The sequence below is a fragment of the Corapipo altera genome, unplaced genomic scaffold (genome assembly GCF_003945725.1).
Source record: "Corapipo altera isolate COAL_440 unplaced genomic scaffold, ASM394572v1 55755, whole genome shotgun sequence".
NCBI lineage: Eukaryota > Metazoa > Chordata > Aves > Passeriformes > Pipridae > Corapipo > Corapipo altera.
In genome coordinates, this window is record NW_020892762.1 from 1 (window position 1) to 486 (window position 486).

Consider the following 486-nt stretch of genomic DNA (forward strand, 5'->3'; position numbering starts at 1 on the left):
GGGGGGACAGGGGGTGACAGGGGGGACAATGGGGTGACAATGGGGTGACAAGGAGGGACAGGGGATAATGGGGTGACAATGGGGTGACAATGGAGTGACAATAGGGTGACAATGGGGTGACAATGGGGTGACGATGGGGTGACAGGTGGTATCGAGGGTGACAATGGGGGGACAGGGGGTGTCCCCTCAGGGCAGTGGCCCCGGGGTCCCGTAGAGCTGCACGAGGGACCTGCTGAGGGAGGGGCCCAGGTTCCTGTGGGGGAGGGGAGAGAGGGGTGAGCCCCCAAAATCTTGGGGGTCCCCAGGAGTCTGGGGGTTCCCCAGGGGTTCAGAGGGGTCCTCAGGAGTTTGGGGGGGTCCCAGGGATCGAGTCCCCCCAGCCTGGGGTGGGGGGGGGTGTCTCACCTCCCCGAGGGGCCGCAGCGCAGGGCACTGAGCACGTCCTGGCACTTTTGGGGGTCCACCAGGGCATCCATGAGGCTGAGG

At 66.0% G+C, this 486-nt stretch overlaps 1 long non-coding RNA gene across 1 annotated transcript in view; it reads right to left on the reverse strand.

Moving 5' to 3' along the window:
- Positions 1–13: 13 nt before the first annotated feature.
- Positions 14–486, reverse strand: part of LOC113942674 — a 1,062-nt gene continuing 589 nt past the window's right edge. The window contains exons 2-3 of the long non-coding RNA XR_003525999.1: positions 406–480; positions 14–253 (exon numbers count right to left, since the gene is read on the reverse strand). This is a non-coding gene — a long non-coding RNA (uncharacterized LOC113942674). The remainder of the gene's footprint in view (positions 254–405; positions 481–486) is intronic.